Consider the following 19,023-nt stretch of genomic DNA (forward strand, 5'->3'; position numbering starts at 1 on the left):
ACCACTGGAAGAACGTATGCCACACGCGATAGTATATCCTCGCGGAAGACGGTTTCCGAGCTCGTAACATGGTCCGCACCACAGAGCTGGAAAACCCCCGGGACCTCAGCATGGCCGTCTCAACAGCCACGCCGTCAAAGACAGCCGAGTCAGGTCCGGGTGAAGGCAAGGACCCTGAGACAGAAGGTCCGGTCGTAGCGGCAACCGCAGAGGAATGTCCACGGACAGACCCTGAAGGTCTGAGAACCAGTGCCGTCTGGGCCACGCGGGAGCTATCAACAGGAGCGTCCCTCCTTCCTGTTTTAATTTCCGGATTACCCGTGGAAGAAGGGAGACCGGAGGGAACAGGTATGCGAACCGGAACGTCCACCGGACGGACAGAGCATCCACCAGAGACGCCCCTTCGTCTCTTGTGCGAGACCCGTACACCGGCAACTTGTTGTTGTGCCGGGACGCCATGAGGTCGATTTCTGGAAGACCCCACCTGTCCACCAGTAGTTGAAAAACGTCCGGGTGCAGGGACCATTCCCCCGGATGAACGTCCTGGCGACTTAGAAAGTCCGCCTCCCAATTGAGCACTCCCGGGATGAAGACCGCTGATATGGCCGGAAGATTGCGCTCCGCCCAAACCAGGATCCGAGAGACCTCTACGAGAGCCGCCCGACTGCGAGTTCCTCCTTGCCTGTTTATGTAGGCCACGGTGGTAGCGTTGTCCGACTGGACCTGCACCGGGCGACCCTGGAGAAACCGCTGTGCCTGCTGGAGAGCATTGAAGACCGCACGGAGTTCCAAGATATTTATTGGAAGCTCCGCTTCTGTCGGCGTCCACCTGCCCTGGAACAAGTGTGGACCCGAAACTGCTCCCCAGCCCCGAAGACTGGCGTCCGTCAGGACCCAATTTGGAACCCAGAACGGACGTCCCTTGTTGAGGTGGGTCATCTGTAACCACCACGTAAGGGACAGGCGAACCTCCTGGGTGAGCACAATCGTCTGGGACTTCAGAGACTGAGTCAGCCCGTTCCACTTGGACAGGATCAGGTGCTGCAGAGGTCTGGAGTGAAACTGGGCGTATTCCACCATGTCGAACACCGACACCATGGAGCCCAGTAACCTCATCGCCGAGTGTAAGGACACCCGGCGGCTGTGCAGACAACTGCGCACCCTTGACTGTAAAGCAGAGATCTTGTCCTCCGTCACGAAGATCCTTTGCTGTCCCGAGTCCAATAAGGCTCCAAGATGCAGAATCCTCCGAGACGGGATTAGAGTGGACTTCTGCCAGTTGATTAGCCAGCCGTGCCGCTGCAGCAGTGCAATGGTCAGGTCCAAGTGGCGTAACAGGAGCTCTGGAGATCCTGCCACCAATAACAGGTCGTCCAAATACGGCAACATGCGGACTCCCTGCAGCCGCAGAGAAGCCGCCATGACCGCCATCACCTTGGTGAAAACACGTGGTGCTGTTGCCAGGCCAAAAGGTAACGCCCGAAACTGGAAGTGGTCGCTGCTGATTGCAAACCTGAGGAACTGTTGATGGCGCCAAAGAATAGGGACATGCAGGTAAGCGTCCTGTATGTCCAATGACACCAAGTAGTCCCCAGGTTCCAGCGCCAGAATGATGGACCGTAGGGTCTCCATCCGAAACTTCGGGACCCGCAAAGACTTGTTGAGTGCTTTGAGGTTGAGAATCGGACGATATGACCCATTGGGTTTCTGTACCAAAAATAGATTTGAATAGAAACCCTGGCCCCTCTGGGAGAATGGAACCGCCACTATAACTCCAGCCTGGAGCATAGTGTGCAATACCTTCCGCAGCTCCGTAGCCTTGTTCCGGTCTGATGGGAGACCCGTGGTGAAGAAGCGAGCCGGGGGTCTGTGCCGGAAGGAGAGGGCGTATCCGTGGGAAACCACCTCCAGAACCCAAGTGTCTGTCGTAGTGGTCGACCAACACTGGGCGAACTGTAGCAGGCGGCCTCCCACCCTGGGATCCCCCAAAGGGAGGCCCGGACCGTCAGGCCGCAGGCTTGTCATCTGGCTTGGGGGCCGGACGTCTGGTACTCCATGCCTGCTTCCGGGGCTTCACCGATTTTTTAGGGCCAGCCTGTCGAGGAAACGACTGTGGTTTGGGCCTGCCCTGGGCCCTAGATGACCGAAAGGACGATGGTCCCGAACCAGAAGGAGCAGCGGCCGACGGGAGACAGGCAGATTTGGCTGCCGCCAGCGTGGCCACAATCTTATCCAGATCCGGACCGAAGAGAACTTCTCCGGTAAACGGCAACGCTTCCAGACCTTTCTTGGAATCTGCGTCCGCCTTCCAGGATCGCAGCCACAAGGTGCGACGAGCAGCTACCGCTGCTGAAGAAATTCTAGACACCAGAGTACTAATGTCTAGAGCCGCCTCGTTGATGTAGGTGGCCGAATCACGGAGATTGCCAATCAACTCCGCCTGATCGGCCGGACAGTCGGATTCAAAAGAAGCCTCTAATGAATCCACCCAGCGCTCCATCGCTCTGGCAACCCAGCAAATGGCCATAGCCGGCCGTGCTGCCCCCCCGGCAAGGGAATAAGCGGACTTCAGGCAGATTTCTACCTTGCGGTCCGTAGCATCCTTAAGGGAGGACATGGATGGCATTGGCAATGTGGCACTACGGACAAGACGGGTCACGTGAGAATCCACCTGTGGAGGGGATTCCCACTTCGCAAAATAATTATCCGCGAACGGATAAGCCACCGCCAGGCGTCTCTGCGGCTGGTATCTTTTGCCAGGTTGTTTCCACGCCTCCTCTAAATGGTCCACCAACTGACCCGAAAGAGGAAAGACTGTGGCATCGCCCTTCACATCTTTGAAAAAGGCATACTTAGATTTAGCCGCTGGGGGAACTTCGTCCTCAATCACCAAGGCTGTGCGGACCGCCCGAATAAGTCCAGGAATATATACTTTGGACTTAGCATCAGCGTCCTTAGTATGGAGAGGTTCCTGATCGTAAGGATCTAGAATCTCCCCATCATCAGACGTCCCTTCGTCATCCTCATAAGGAGCGGACAGAGACGCCACCGGCCTTTTATGAGACCGCATCACAGACTCCCCTTGCAACACATCCGACAAGTGCTGTACAGAACTCGTCAGGGAGTTAACCCACGCTGGCTCCTGAGAACCCGGGAGCGGGGAAATAGGGAGACTGTGGGGTACCACCAATTGTCGTGGGAACCCCTGCATGGGTGACGACACCACAGACTGCTGGGACAAACCCATCGGAGTAAACGCGGGCTGCGGAGCTAACTGGCCCACTAAAGCTGTTAACGCCTGAGCGAAACAAGCCCAGGGCGGCTCCTGTACCGGTGCTGTAACCGTAATAGGCCGCGCCATGGACAAACACTGCCGGCAAAGGCCCTCCGCGCTACCCTCCCCCTCCGCTAACGGTACTTTGCACGTGGTACACTGTAGCCGGAGGGGAAAATCACTTTCAGACATGATGGCACCACGTATGTGACCTCTCTCACCAATTAAGTATTAAATAGGCGAGAGACCACCCTGCAGCACCGCACCGCAAGGGCTTTAGCAGAAAGAACAGGGACAGTAATAAAGCTGACAGTTTAGAGAAGAAAAGATTACAGGCAGCAGCGCTAGCACAGTCACATACAATGCAGAAAAATAACAATTCCTGCACTAACAGCGCTGATCACTCAACTACACAGACACAGGGCCTGGTAGGACACAGCGCTGCATACACAGACCTGACCACAGCGGAGGAGAGGTATGCGGGGGGACCCAGACCACGATGCTTCCTTCCAGCGCTTCCAGCAGCGTTCACCATGCGTTCTGGAGAAGATGGCCGCCGAGGAGCAGAGAGGAGGCTGGCCTGGGGGAGGAGCGCTGCCACAGGACCAGTCGGCAGCATGCAGAGAGGGCTGTGTGCAGCGGGGGAGGCGCCGGCTGTGAGACAGGGAAGGCGCGCTCCCCTGGCATGCATTTAACCCTTGGGACGCCGCAGCGCTACCGCTCTGCTGCGGTCCGCTGTCCCAGGGGGTAGTGGAAGCGCAGGTTGGTCGCCTGGCTCCACGCTGCAGCCAGTCCCCAGGGAGCCCCCTGCCTGGGGACTTAGGACCATGTGATCAGCGGGGACCCACCGCGGGACCCCGCTGCTTACCTCTGTCCCCCTTGAATCCGGCCATGGTCCGGAGCATCTGGGGTCACCGCTAGCTGTGACCCCAGACGCCCACCAGCATCCCCGGATCAGTACCGGCGTTCTGGTACCGGCGGGGTGTAGGGAAGACAGCATGGACGTCAGGACTGACTGTCCATGCTGTTCATCCAGTTGTGCAGCCACAGCTGCATGAAGAATAAGCTTCAGGGGCTCTTCTAGCCCCCACTCCAACAGGTGCACCCGACTCCGGCCGGGCACCAAACTAAACTGAGGTGCCTTGGCTCGGGGGCGGGGTATAGGAGGGGGACCTAGTGCATCCTGGGAGGCTGAAAGCTTAACTCTTTGGTGCCCTGCGACTGACGTCACACCTATACCCCAAGGTATCCTGTGGATACCCTATGGACCCTGAAGTAGAAATATTCTACACTCTACTGAATTGCGTAGTACAATACACAGTGCATCCTAGTGACATACTGTAATACACAAAGTATTCTAGATATAAACTAAACAACGAGCAGGCAAGTACCCGCCATACAATACAGAGAACATCCTATTGACAATACAGAAAGCACTGTGGGGACCTACATGCAACATAGACAGCATCCTAGTAACCCATAGACAATACAGAGAACATACTAATGACTGATATATTACACAAAGATCATCCCAGAGTCCACAATACAGTACAGATAGCATATATTCAATACATAATCGCATATCGTGCCTCTCCATATTATGCCTCCCTTGCATTGATACTTCACCACATCATACCTTCGCCTGTATTGGTTCCCCCAAATCATACATGTAGCTCCTTACATTACACAGGAAACAGATTGATCATTGTTACGCCATCTATTAGACGTTTGCTCTGTGTATGCTCATTTATGTCAATTAAATTATTTATCTGACATAACTCTCGACTAGAGCATACATGCCTACGCTTCAGGTGACTCCAGTATTTGGTGTAGTTCTCTCAGACGATGAGGCCACCCTCCCTCACACATCCCTATCAGTGCAGACGCGAGTCATTTATCCCGCGAGTTTAAAAAAAAAAAAAGGAATTCTCATGATGGAGGCGGCCTCTGCTGTGCCTTCTCCACAGAAGTCACTGATCAGCCAGGACAGCCCAGGTTGAAAACTTACATACATAATAACAGAGTTTAATGTAGAGAAGAAAGCAAATACGGTATATAGGGCCATATTCAATTAAAGGCGAAAAGTCCGTTGCCGGACTTTTCACCGTCATTGGAGCTTTTGTTGTGGATAAAGTATCGGGCGCGTCCCCGCATATCCCCGTACTCAATCTGGAATCGGCGAAAATGGGACCCGGCGGAAAGGTAAGTAGCAAAAAGTCCTGTCACTTTTGGGGAAATCATCCTGTCACCACCCAAAAGATGCACTAACATGGGGGATCACTATGGGTACCCCCAAAAAGCCCTGCTAAAGGTATTTAGGGTTTTTAAATTGTCTCTACAGGTGCTTTAATGCGCCTTTAAAAAAGTGGTGAAGAATAGCATTTAGCAACTTCAAAAAAAAAAAATAATAACTAGTCCCATCAAATTTGGGGTACATGTAAATGGGCGCAAGCTTATTTTTAACTCCGTAAAGTGAACTTTAAAAAACTCTTTAAAAATCCACCTGCCGCAACTAGAAAAACAAAAAAAACAAAACAAAACAAAAAAATACCTGCCGCATACTTTGGGACCCCCCCCCCAGAGTTTATTTCGCTAGTTTAAAAGTTTGTCCCCCACCTTTTTTTTTCCGCCCCCAAAATAAAACCCACTTTTTTTTGGGTATCCTATGGAACATTTTTTTCCAAAATTTGACACAGATTACTTTTAGGGGACATTCCAAGCGGTGCAGGGTACTTTTTTTTTTTTTTTTTTTTTTTTTTTTAAGTCTGCACCCCACAACCCCAATTCTGCACTTTTTTTCGCCACCTATTCTATGGTGAAAAGTTATCCCCGGTTTTTGACAACCTGGGGAAAAGTGAGAAAAAGGGCGAAACGGGTTTTCGCAGCTTAATTGAATATGGCCCATAATTTTAAGGTGTCTGGCCAATCCATCCCTCAAGCCATCTGCATTATGTTATGTTATGTATTAATTCCTTTTGAGGCATTAGGAGAAAGAGTGAAATCAGAAGCCTATGAGACTGGTCCACAATACAAACTGAAAATACAGATCCCTGTAACAAATAAAAAAAAAAAATCAGCAAAAATAACCAAATGTTTCAAGGAAATTGATTGCAGATGTTAAGGGGCCTATCCTTTAGGTGACCTCAAAAACTGAACGTCTAGCGTTCAGTCCTTCAGGTCGCCGGTGCCCGCACTGAACGGCGTTCAATGCAGGAGACCGACCACCTATCTGCGAACATGTGGAACCTGACGATCATCGTCAGGTTGACATGCATGTTCCACAAATAGTCGTCGAGGACCCAGTGCGCATCGCTAGTCCTTGCCGGCTATCCAATACACGACGTTCTGAACGATCAGACCAAGACCTCCTGGTTTTGATCAGATCGTTCAAAAAGTCATCTAATGGATAGGCCCCTTTACATTGACCTTTATATACCGTATTATAATATTTAAATCAAGTTCATCACATCACCCAATTACTAAGGATGTGTATGACAGATGGGAGAGCATGAACGTGGGAATACCCAGGAACATGACAGTTTCACCACAACCTTAAAAGAATTGAAAAAAAGAGGATATTGTGACAGTAGGTGTACAGTTGAAGAAAATGTGTGATTAAGAATAACTGGAATCACCATTTTACAAAAAGGGCTGTTACATACTATGCATAGAGTACTTAATTATGAACCAGTCTGCTCTGTGATGGATCATTCAAGGACTTGTATTCATGGGTGCTTACACATCCTGCACATGGGGGCTGAAGCAGGACAGAACGAAAGTCAGCCATAATCACTCCCAATCGGAGTGCATATATGTTCGCCTTTATACAGAGTTGTACATTGCTGCTGCTGAACCGCCTATGGGCAGCATCCAAATATATATTTGTGCTGGCGAAAACGCAGCACTTTTCGGGTCACATCAGGTCCCGAAATAAAATCACTCATTACCGCCCCCTATCTGAAAGCCTCATGTGCTACCGATCATCATGTTCAGTGTGGACATGCACCAGGTACCCTATACTAGGAGCAAAAGATCCGTGAAACAGATGCATTAACGCTTCCAACCAGTGGAGGCTCCAGAGGTGGGGCTGCAGCACAGTCCAAAATTCAAATAGGGGTAACACACCAACTGCCAGTGAGCCACAGCAGATGATGTTTGGTAACGTTTGGGGTGGCAGTTGGTGTGGTTCCCCTATTTGAATTTTGGACTGTGCTGTAGCCTCACATCTGGAGGGGATGTAGTTTACAGACCGGCGGACTAAGGGCCTGATTCAGCAAGGAACGCACAGGAGAGAACGCACGCACTCGGACAATGTTTTTGCACTGCGCATTCATCTCACTGCACGTGCGCGAACTAGTCAGTGCGATCCGGTTAGGGTTACCAGACTACATGCAGTGTGTACGCAGACCCCTCCGATATTGACAGATAGGTAGTGTTTTGTGAGTGGTGACAGGGGGGTGGTCAGGCGAACGCAGGCATTATAACGCCATTATAGGGGCGAGCATAATTAAAGCAGTGCGCCGGCATACGCAGCCATACCGTAAGCTGTACAGAGGAAGCGGCCAAAGTCCTGCGGCAGATTAGGTCAACCACTATTATGCTAACTGGACCGATGGTTCTCGATGTTTACGCTAGCTTAAGTGCTGATCAGGCGGTGAGTAAAGGGAGATGGGCGGCATAGTATGGGGCTGGGCGTCTGCATCTTGTGCTGCGGTCTCTGTGCGTATGCACTGATTAGCATATTCTCACAGCAGACGGGTGTGTGCGTCTACATCAGTGCGTTCCTTGCTGAATCAGGCCCTAAACGCCGCTGATCTATATCCCAACAGGAGAAGCCTGATGGGGAACTTAAGATAGGCATCTAAATACCAACGCCAATCTTAATCCTGTCCCTGGAATGCCAAAGTATGCCAGACCGAATGAGGTTAAGTCCTTGGCGTTAGCCGCAGGGGGGTTTAGGGAGTGTAGCGCTGTTAGGATTAGGCACCCCCCAGGGGTGACTTAGGGTTAGGCATCATACCGACCCCCTCTGGAGCCGCCACTGCTTCTAACCAGCTCTGTATAGCCTGCAATTATATTGCCACACCTTAACTGAACTTCACCTACGCGCAAATACCCCTTCAAGCACAAAAGAATATGCAAATGAAATGTGAACGAATCTACGGGCTCAATATAATTAGGTGCAAGTTCCTTGCGGCATGTGCAGGCTACAAACAAAATGTGCTAATCCAGGGTGAAATTGGGCCGTGCCGTTGCCTGCGTTTCTATGGCACCTAATTGAATTGAGCCCTACATGTCCTGTGTCTATGGCTGGGTCCAGTGATGAATAAGATAATAACTGGAAAGTCCTAACTTTCTAGAAAATCAAAATAGGCCTGTATACTGTACATGACAAGCCTAACCCCTGTGGTAGAATGAAAAAAAAAAAAAAAAAAAAAAAAACACGTGAAAAGGTCAACTAAACAAAGATTCAGATTTGACCCAAGTTAATCATTGCTGCAATACCAGTTTTGCTATGTTAAAGTCTGAATTGGGCGTCTCTGTGTTGCCTTTTGCGAGGTTAAAGAAAAATCTGCTTAAGGGGAGACAATTTACACACATTGCCTATTTTACATTCCATACATTTCAGTGGACAAAAAAAAATAAAAATATATATATATATATAAAAAAAGAGAAATCAGTTCCAGCTTAATTTATTGATCTTGGATATTGACTGACTCGCAACAAAATATGGCAGCGTGTTCTGTGTGTGGCCAGAACCAGGCTGTAAAAAGATTCCCTCTATCACATATATTTAAATATTTAAACAACTGTACACAAAAATAAACCCCATCTAATGTGCAAAACTTATTTAAACCCTAATCACTGAGCATATTTTAATTCTGAATGCATTAGTTACCATGGCAGTTCTTTCATCTTGTTTCCCAGTTAAACTATAAAAGAACATAAACAGAAATGATGTCAGTACTATACTATAATTCTACATTAACCCTTTCCAACCGAGGATGCTTAATCGGTGCACGCATGCAAATAGAACTATATTTATATTATAAAAATAAATATATTATTTGAGACAATTATCGATCACTACCTATAAACGGAATACATACGCATTCCCTATAAACATAACTATTGGCCACAATGGTCACATAGGATTTGCTTTTTGGCAGACAAATTTGGGACAGATGTTCTGTTTAACCCCTACAGTGCTGGCCAGGCCATTAGTTTAGCAAACCAGGCGTCTATGCAAAGCCATATAGACGGATGCAAAGGCCCCGCTAATCGCGATAATACGGCAGGTTGCTGTGATGTGCAGTACCTTACCGGCAGAAAGCGATGTTCCTTCCTATCGCGACATAAGCTCCATGATGATTTACTGTTGCACCTCGCCGACATGAGGCCGGAGGATAAAACCAAACAGCCAGCTCGCCGATCTCAACAGCCGCCCATCCTCTGAGCAGTGCAGAAGAGGAGACCACAGCAGCGCCGCCCCGGCCAGGGACCGGAGGGGCGGAGCTAGCCACATCATGTTTCATCAATGCAAGGCTATGGCCGCCATCTTTCTTGTGGTCAGTGTGGGACTTGTGGAGCAAAATAGTGACCGTGTATTATTTCTTCAGAATCTGTTATACATAGGGATAGCAAAAAGTTATGGTGTTCTGCTGCCCTCCAATATTAGGTACAAAACACTCTGCTCCTGGACTACCCACCTAATTAATTATTGCAGACACCTGTGGTGAACTAGGTAATTGATGAGACAGGTGTTTCAGCACAGGTGGCTGCAATCATCAATTAGGTGGGAAGTCCAGGAGCAAAGTATTTTGTACCTAATGGAACGGGTCATGTTGGAGGGTCTGTTACTGCATAGCCTGTAACATGACCCCTTCCTCCAGGTACATAATTCTCTGCTCCTGGACTTCACTCTTAGGCCCATATTCAATTTGGAGCGAAAAGTCATTTTTGTGTGTTTTTGGCGAAAACTTTTCCCCGATGACGTCATTTTCGCCTGTTTTGGGTTTACCCCGTATTCAATTTGAAAGACTTTCCGCCTAGGCAGAAAGTCAATGCAATGTAATAGGCGGTAAAGTTTCGCCTATGAATAGCAGGCGGAAAAAAGTGCAGAATTGGGGTTTTGGGGTGCAACGTTGCGGAAACCCTCCTGCAGCCTTCAGACAGTCCCCCAAAGGTAAACTGTCAAAAAATGTTTAAAAAACATTAAGGACACCCCAAAAAATTACTTTGAAAAAGGGGGAGAAAAAAAAAATGGGGGTATAAAGTTAAAAAGTAGCGAACTTGACTTTGGGGGGGGGGGTCCCCAATTATGCCCCAAATGTTTTTTTGATTGCAGGTGTTTGCGGCATGTGGATTTTTCACGATTTTTTCAACTTCACTTTAGCAACTTTTAAATATGCTGACCCCCATTTTCAAGTACCCCAAATTTGCAGGGATATCTTATTTTCTGCAAAAAATACTCCAGAATGCTTTTCTGCACCATGTATAGAAAAATGCTATTTAGTAGCTATTGAGCCCGTTTAAAAACTCCAAATACCTTCAGCAAGCCAAATCGGGGGGTACCATAGGGAACTCCCATGTCAGAGCATCTTTTGGGGGGTGTCAGGCTGATTTCCCCATTTCTGACAGTACTTTTCGCCTGTTTAAGTTTCGCCGGGTCCCGTTTTCACATACTTTCAAATTGAATACGGGGATTCGCGGGCACGCGCGCAATACTTTTCCGCCTGCAAAACAGGTAAAGTAGGTGAAAAGTCCAGGCCGCGAAAAAGTATTGCGGCTCAGCTCAAATTGAATACGGCTCGTATGATTACAGTCACCTGTGCTAAAACTCCAGTCCCTTCTCATCAATTAATCAGGTCAACACAGGTGACAACAATTATTAATTAAGAGGGAAGTCCAGGAGCATAGCAGTTTGTGGAAGGGGCCGTGTTGGAGGGTCTGTTACTAGTTTGCAGTCACTTGACTCTTGCCATTTGCTAAATCAATTCGTATCTGGCACTCTCATAAAGGGGACCTGTCACCGTTGGGTATACAGGGTCCAATTATTACAAATATTAATAATATTATATTTTTTAAAACAAGATTTCTACAATAACATTTTCACCCACCCATTCATCGATATTCATAAATGCAAATAGAAAACCACTGCTGCAACTATATTATAAAATTCAAAGAACACTGCATTTAATACTCATTTTACACAAATAAGGAGGTATTTATTACCTGCCGCCGGGGCCATTTTCCCGGCGTTTTTTAAGATTTTTGCAAATGTAATTTAAAAAAAAACTAAGAAATCACATGTACATAAGTATTCACAGCCTTTGCTCAATACTTTGTTGATGCACCTTTGGCAGCAATTACAGCCTCAAGTCTTTTTGAATATGATGCCACAAGCTTGGCACACCTATCTTTGGGCAATTTCGCCCATTCCTCTTTGCAGCACCTCTCAAGCTCCATCAGGTTGGATGGGCAGCGTCGGTGCACAGCCATTTTCAGATCTCTCCAGAGTTGTTCAAACTGTTTCAAGTCTGGGCTCTGGCTGGGCCACTCAAGGACATTCACAGAGTTGTCCTGAAGCCACTCCTTTGATATCTTGGCTGTGTGCTTAGGGTCGTTGTCCTGCTGAAAGATGAGCCGTCGCCCCAGTCTGAGGTCAAGAGCGCTCTGGAGCAGGTTTTCATCCAGGATGTCTCTGTACATTGCTGTATTCATCTTTCCCTCTATCCTGACTAGTCTCCCAGTTCCTGCCGCTGAAAAACATCCCCACAGCATGATGCTGCCACCACCATGCTTCACTGTAGGGATGGTATTGGCCTGGTGATGAGCGGTGCCTGGTTTCCTCCAAACATATCGCCAGGTCAAAGAGTTCAATCTTTGTCTCATCAGACCAGAGAAATTTGTTTCTCATGGTCTGAGAGTCCTTTAGGTGCATTTTGGCAATCTCCAGACGGGCTGCCATGTGCTTTTTACTAAGGAATAGCTTCCATCTGGTCACTCTACCATACAGGCCTGATTGGTGGATTTCTGCAGAGATGGTTGTCCTTCTGGAAGGTTCTCCTCTCTCCACAGAGGAATGCTGTAGCTCTGACAGAGTGACCATCGGGTTCTTGGTCACCTCCCTGACTAGGGCCCTTCTCCCACGATCGCTCAGTTTAGACGGCCGGCCAACTCTAGGAAGAGTCCTTGTGGGTCTGAACTTCTTCCATTTACGGATGATGGAGGCCACTGTGCTCATTGGGACCTTCAAAGCAGCAGATATTTTTCTGCACCCTTCCCCAGATTTGTACCTCGAGACAATCCTGTCTCGGCGGTCTACACACAATTCTTTGGACTTCATGCTTGGTTTGTGCTTTGACATGCACTGTCAGGTGTGGGACCTTATATAGACAGGTGTATGCCTTTCAAAATCATGTCCAATCAACTGAATTTACCACAGGTAGACTCCAATTAAGCTGTAAGAACATCTCAAGAATGATCAGTGAAAACTGGATGCACCTGAGCTAAATTTTGAGCTTCATGGCAAAGGCTGTGAATACTTATGTACACGTGAATTCTTAGTTTATTTTAATTAAATTTGCAACAATCTCAAAAAAACTTTTTACACGTTGTCATTATGGGGTATTGTGTGTAGAATTTTGAGGACAAAAATGAATTTATTCCATTTTGGAATAAGGCTATAACTTAACAAAAAGTGGAAAAAGTGAAGCGCTGTGAATACTTTCTGGATGCACTGTATATCGCCCATTCATTGAAACGGGCGATATATCTATTAGTGTGTACCCAGCTTTAGATTTGCTGCCAAAATGCCCCTGGGGTAAGAGCCCCAGTGCTGGCCCAGAAAATGTACTTTCTGTTTCAATTAAACCAATTCTACTTAAAATACCTGAGGATCCTCATATTGCTTCCCTCAGGCTGTCCCAATACTCCAGGATCAGGGATTTATGTCTCTATCTGTCCCCAGGGTTAGATTGGTAACTCTGGGCTTGATTCAGCAAGTAACGCAGTTGCTAATACGCACACAATCGGCCCATGGTTGCATACTGCTCATGCGTATACATTCCAGTATGCGTGTGCGCGAACTAGCCACTGCGAGCGGGATTGCGATCGCAGTGACTACACAGACCCATCGCACAGTGATTGACAGGAAGTGCCGTTTGTGGGTGGTGACGGGGGGGGGGGGAATGGTCGGAGAAAAGCAGGCGTGCCAGTGCGTTTGAACACTGTTGCAGGGGCATGCATAGATTATCCATTGCAATGGCCTACGCAGCCTGAGATCTCATAGCGTGCAATGAAGTTAGCAATTTCTGAGTAAGGTCAGAGCTTATGCAAGTGTGCGCGAGGCTGTGATGGTACTCGATTGTACCGATGGTTTTGCAGTCTTGCTAAACATTATGGATGTGTCTAAGGTAAGGTGGGCTGCATATGGCATAGTGATCGCAATGGATTAGCATACTATTGCAGTTGAACTGCGTGCGTAATCGCTATTGCATTCACAGTTGCGATCCGTAACGAATCAGACCCAATGTCCTTTGAGTTGATTCTTAATTACTACTCCTGCTACTGTTAGATGGGATTTAACGGAAATACTGTTTTGTTACACAATGACAGTATAATCAGCACATTAAATACACCAAGTAAAAATATTAACACTGTGCAAAGTGACATAAACATAAATGGATATATACATATGACCAGGGCCGGATTAAGGCTTGTGGAGGCCCCGAGGCAAATAAATTGTGGGGGCCCCATCAATAAAATTACCACGGCCTCACGCAGAGACTACTACAGATATGTCCACTGGCATCTTTGCCGCTTGTGCGGCAAATCGCGCCATGTATGGTGCGTGTCGTGCACCTGCTAACGGGTACGCGCGCTGTGTATGCACCCACGATCCATAGGATTGCATGGTGCAAATGCAGCTGTGGCATGGCGTACCGTGGAGCACGCAGCTGCGGCAAATCGAATGATGCAGTGCGTGTACACATTTGCCATGCAAACATCGGGAATCTGCGTTCAGCAGTGTACCGCTGAATAAGGCCTAAGATCTAGTACACTGCCAGGGGCAAACACAGGATTTTGAGTAGGGGGATATACATATAGATATACAGTGAGGGGCGTCTTAAGAGAGGAGGGGGCCCGTGTGCACTCCCTGTGCGGGGCCCCTCCTCTCTCCCCAGTGGCTGGCAGCCAACTGACGGCGCTAGCCAGCCACCAGAGCCTTAGTAGACTCCGGGCACTAGAATGTCCAGAGTCTACTGCGCATGCGCAGAACACCAGAAAAATGGCCGCGGCGGCCATTCTCTGGTGTCCTGAGCAGTGCAGACACCCGACGTGGGACCATGAACAGGTAAGTCTAAAATAATATGGGTGCAGTGTGTGCGGTGCCCCCCACACACTGCACCCATTATAGATGCGCCACTGTATACAGTATATAGATAAGATAGATAGAGAGACAGAGAGGGTGAGAGGGGGAAGGAGGAGGGGACAGAGGGAAAGAAAAAGGGAGGGAGTGAGAAAGGGAGAGGAAGGAACAGGGAGGGAGATGGTGAGAGAGGGGAGGAAGGGAGAGAGACAGAAAGGGTGATAGAGGTATGGGGAAGAGAGGGAGAGCAGGGGGAGGGGACAGAGAGAAGGGGTGGAAGAGAGAGAGATAATGGGAGGAAGGAACTAAGAAAGCCTGCACACACTACCTGTCTCACTGTTACAACAGCAGCAGATTTCTAATGGGGGCAGGCACTTTACGACATTAGGCTCCGCCCCTACCCCACGCACCCGCGAGTCGAGGCATTATTTCGGCAACGGGGGCGGGGTTTTCATAGTCAGGCAGGAGTCAGGACCTAAGTTCAGTGGGTGAGTGTACACTGCTATGTGATGCAGCCGGGAGGTAAGAGCCGGCCAGGGACTGGGAGAGTGTAGGGTTCCGGCCAATGTTTGCAGCATTGTGGGGGCTCGAAATATGTGGGGGCCCTGGTCAATAACCCCATCCGTCCTGCCTATAATCTGGACCTGTATATGATAAACAGAGAGAGAGCTTTCTGGATAACATGGACCTATGGAGGCTATTGGAGTCCAAGATCACTTGCAGTCCTTCTGCCCAATGTGGCAATGGTCCAGCCCAATTGTTATTCCACATTAAGCGGGCATACACCACTGCAAAGTCATCTGTACGAGAACCCATTGTAACTAGGAACCAGCTTTTCTGCATCTTTAGACGTGGCTACTGTCAGCAACATGCCCGCGACTGCCAAGGCACCCCCGTTACCCCTCAGGATCACCTATTAAAACCCACATTCCCTGTGCCGTTCCGTGGTTGTGCAGTAACCATTGGGGCACATACACAGTGTGACTCAGACGCATGCACCGTACTTACAACATTGGCTAACTGCGTGCATTTCTGCATAGCGTGTGGTTAGTATCCGATTCTGAATCAGGCCCACAATGCTGCTTTATACATGGTTACTGATAGATTTGTCATTTTTCCATACTCAGATCAGTAAATAAGCGTAGAAAGTGTCCCCTATATCAGTCGTTCTCAAAAGAGCAGCAGGAGAATGATATTTTTATTAGCATTGACACAACTTTTCCATTTATAAGTTTTATTGACAATGGTGAAGAGTTTTCCAGCTTTGTTACCCCAGCGATAGTAGCATTGTTTAGTGCAATGTAATGATGATTGTGCCTGTACAAATAGCAAGCTTTCCACATTTGTTTTACATGTGTATAGTTAAGAAAGGAAAACTCAGTCCCGCCAGAGGCATACAAAGCAAAGAGATTAATATTTAGCATTGGCATCATTTTTTTTTTGTACTTTTATTTTGGATCCAATCAGCTTTGGAGGTTTCCAAGAATAAGATAGGGTTGGTTAACCAAGGGGTCTCATAAGAGGCAGCTGGACAGAGACAGGTATTAGGGCATGATCATAAATAAAAAATATCCCCAATGACCACTTTATTAACCTCAGAAATCAAGTGGTCTGTCCAGGGCCTGATTCAGAGCCGGACGCTCTGACCAGAGTGCTCGCTCTGAATCAGGGCCCTCCTACTTGAAAATGGAGCGGCCACCCACAGCTATAGCGAGCGTCCATTATGATGGTCGCGATGGTCAAGACCATCGCGACCATCGGGCTTGCGACGAGACCTAGCAGTAGGGTCTCGTGGCCGCAAGCCCTGGAGTGATTTTGGCTCTATCAGAGCCAAAATCACTCCCACTGACATCACTAGTGAGATCAGTGGGGCCGAACCCAGACGGTAGGCATTCCCATGGGAACGCCTCTGTCTGGCAGCCACGCCCCCGGCACGCCCACCAAAGGGGGCGTGCTGTCAGTCACCATCGACAGCACGCCCCCTTTGATGCGAGACCCATAACGACAGCTTGGCTGTCGCTATGCGGGTCTCGCGCATGCGCACGACGGAGCTCCCTCCGTCGTGCTCATGCGCATTAGGGCACCATCGACCCGCTTGCGAGCGTCCTGCGCTTTTTATTCTTAATGGTGGTATTCAGTCCTCCAACATGCCACAGCATTACTTTAAGGGACAAAGGCAATGGGGGACTTGATAATAGAATTGTGCGGATGGCATGAGTAACCCATCCTCCTGCTAGGATCAACATTCTGTACATACAAGTCACTCTGTCCAAGAGGTTGGTCCCCAAATTATGAAATGGAAGGTATCTCTAGTGCTGGGTACACACTTGTCAATATATTGCTCGTTCTATCGTCAAACGATATATTGCGAGTGCAACGGCGGGTGTGTTCACCCGATAGGTCTGTGAATGACATTGTTCACAAACATAGGCTCGCTCTGCAGCACCGCCGATATACCGGTTTATCTGCTTTTGTGTGTACGGGTGACCCGCTCACCTCCCGTACACTTGCTGCAAATGTAAATGACCGCCCAGTTGTAGTGTCAGTCCAGACATATCAAGCAGCTGATTGGTAAGTGTGTTTAGCTAACCAATCAGCCTCTCTGACAGCGGATCAGTCTGCTGACTGACCTGTCATCAAAGTGTGTACCCAGGATAAGAGTGAAAGCAATGTCAGTCTATCATCTACCTCCTCCCTATTTCCTATGGGAACTATGATGATGAAATATGATGACTACAATTAAAAAGAAATTACACTGAGTTAAACAAACAAGAGACAGTGGGCCTAACTCAGACCCGCTCGCGAGTGCTGAGCGCTCGCAAGCGGGTCGATGGTGCCCAAGTGCACATGCGCACGACGGAGGGAGCTCCATCGTGCGCATGCCCGAGACCCGAATAACGACGGCCAAGCCGTCGTTATGGGTCTCGCACCAAAGGGGGCGTGCTGTCGATGGTGAGTGACAGTGGGAGTGTTTTTGGCTCTGATAGAGTCAAAAGCACTCCGGGCTTGCGGCAGGCGAGACCCTACCACAAGGGTCTCGTCGCAAGCACGATGGTCACGATGGTCTTGACCATCGCGACCATCTTTTTGGCCACTCGCATAAGCTGTGGGTGGTCACCTACAGCTATGCGAGCGGCCGGGAGGCCGCACCATTTTCTGCTCGGATGGCCCTGATTCAGAGCGAGCGCTCTTGTCAGAGCGTCCGGGTCTGAATCAGGCCCAGTAACCACTCTACATACTCCTATATGGACACCTAGACCTTCCCATAGGTTTGCCTATGACTGGGTCCTTTCAGGGGTGTTGCTCCAACTCTATAGCTGGTTTAGATCATGGCCTGACCATACAAATAAAGGGCCTGATTCACAACCGTACGCAACTGCATATGCAATAGCGATTACGCACGCAGTTCAACTGTGATAGTCTGCTAATGCCTGCATTCGCCCGACCACCACCCACAATGGCACTTACTGTCAATCACTCTGCGATGGGCCTGTGTAGTTACTGCGATCTCAGTCCCGTTCACAATGGCTAGTTCGCGCACACGCACTGCGATGCATACGCATGCACAGAACACAACAATCGGCCCATGGCGTGCGTAATTGTAGTGGAGTACGGTAGTGAATCAGGCCCAAAGTTGGGTCTGGATAATCATTATCCAGAAAACCCACCCCGTCCCCTCTTCAGTACTCCTGATCAGCACCATATCAGGACGGCAGTGTGCCCTGTGCTGCACTGCCGCCCCTCTTGCTCCCCCCTCCTCCCCCTGAGCGCATACCATTTCCTCTACAGGGTGGGTGGAGGGCGGGGATCTTCATCGGCGTTGCTGCAGTGCTGAGCAGCACTGCAGGAGGTCTCTTCCTGCAGAGCTCCAGAGCCGGGCAGTTCGTGGCCGGTGACGCTGGAGGATTCCGCCCTGTGCGGAGGCACCGGCCACACCACCCTCCCTACGGCCCTGCTCCTGATCATATCAGATAAGTCATTATTTTGAATAACTTTCCCTTATACTGTGGTCAAACCTTGGGCTGGTACTTGGACAAACAAAAAAAACAGAGAAAATATGGCTTTAATAAAGCATGCATTAACACATCATATTAGCACATAATTAATACATTTCTAAAAATACTGTAAGCCTTGCTTTAGCTATTCTAGAATAACTTTTCACCTAAAAAATAAATTACAGAATTTTAACTACTAATAGGTGTAGCTTAAATTGCATTTCATCCAACTCAATTACACACTATTAACACTTTATAAACATATATTTTATATGTAAAGAAGTTTTAACCCTTAACCTAATTTTAGGATTAAGGCAGATTATCATACATTTCCCCAAAATACTCCTTTGCAAATAAGAAATGTGAAATGCAATAATGGT

At 48.6% G+C, this 19,023-nt stretch overlaps 1 protein-coding gene across 3 annotated transcripts in view; it reads right to left on the reverse strand.

Annotated features, from left to right (window-relative positions):
- The window catches only part of CHST12 (carbohydrate sulfotransferase 12), a 61,976-nt gene that overhangs the window by 24,969 nt on the left and 17,984 nt on the right, over positions 1-19,023 (reverse strand). The window contains exons 1-2 of one of the 3 annotated variants that reach the window (XM_088451893.1): positions 9,599-9,862; positions 9,174-9,207 (exon numbers count right to left, since the gene is read on the reverse strand). The exons of 1 other annotated variant lie outside the window; for it this stretch is intronic. The gene's annotated coding sequence lies outside the window, so the exon portion shown is untranslated. Of the gene's footprint in view, positions 1-9,173; positions 9,208-9,598; positions 9,863-19,023 lie in introns of those variants that run through there. One more of the 3 variants, XM_088451892.1, reaches the window with a different exon arrangement.

The sequence above is a fragment of the Taudactylus pleione genome, unplaced genomic scaffold, assembly GCF_031769625.1.
Source record: "Taudactylus pleione unplaced genomic scaffold, aTauple2 ptg000032l, whole genome shotgun sequence".
Lineage (NCBI taxonomy): Eukaryota > Metazoa > Chordata > Amphibia > Anura > Myobatrachidae > Taudactylus > Taudactylus pleione.